The following is a 725-nucleotide window of genomic DNA, read 5'->3' as shown; positions in this document are numbered from 1 at the left end:
TTTATTTATTTATTTTAGATTTTTTTTTGAATCATCAAAAGTATCAGCCATCCACAACAGTTGGCTCGACATCCATATTTTCATTATCAAGGTTCGGGCTATTGAGAGCTATGTAAGAATGATCATTTCTTCCAATATATAAGAATGTATTCAACATTTCGTATGAAAAGTGATTTTCCTAAATCACTCTCATTTAACACGATCGGTCAATGGCAAACCAATACACCACCAATCACTCCACACCCCACAACAGCCACACCCACCACCACCCCTCCAAATCCTCAACCTAATTTGGCCATTTGTCAGTGGTTTTGATTGGGTATTTCTAGGTCCAATCAGATTTGAGGGCTGGCCGACATTTCAACACATGCCTGCATCTCATCTCTCTCTTTTGACTAAACTGAATTTGAAGTGAAGCTTAGGCACTTCTGAGTAACATACCAGAAGCATCAGTCTGAGCCGTTAACAGGTGAGTGATTCATACTCTAAATTATAATTTCATATACAAAATATGTAAATATGTACTTGAGTAAATTATATGGGGGAAAAAATCCTCTTAATTTGAAAAATCTGCATTTCACTTCACATAGACACACAAAAAGTTTTGATAGTTCTGGATTTGGTGTATATTTTTTAATGATTAATAATTGTATATTTCAACTATTTGTTGAGGGGAGAAAGTATATTCTACTGCTGTTAATTTATTAACGAATTGTCAAATATAA

The 725-nt window shown here is 34.2% G+C and overlaps 1 protein-coding gene across 1 annotated transcript in view; it reads left to right on the top strand.

The window, feature by feature from the left end:
- The first annotated feature begins 353 nt into the window (after positions 1 to 353).
- The window catches only part of slc16a6b (solute carrier family 16 member 6b), a 14141-nt gene continuing 13769 nt past the window's right edge, over positions 354 to 725 (top strand). Inside the window, exon 1 of the mRNA XM_088317093.1 lies at positions 354 to 469. The gene's annotated coding sequence lies outside the window, so the exon portion shown is untranslated. The remainder of the gene's footprint in view (positions 470 to 725) is intronic.

Source organism: Idiotropiscis lumnitzeri, chromosome 15 (genome assembly GCF_059441095.1).
Source record: "Idiotropiscis lumnitzeri isolate Australia: NSW breed Sydney's pygmy pipehorse chromosome 15, RoL_Ilum_1.0, whole genome shotgun sequence".
In the NCBI taxonomy this organism is placed as follows: domain Eukaryota; kingdom Metazoa; phylum Chordata; class Actinopteri; order Syngnathiformes; family Syngnathidae; genus Idiotropiscis; species Idiotropiscis lumnitzeri.
This window is presented reverse-complemented; position numbering and strand designations above follow the sequence as displayed.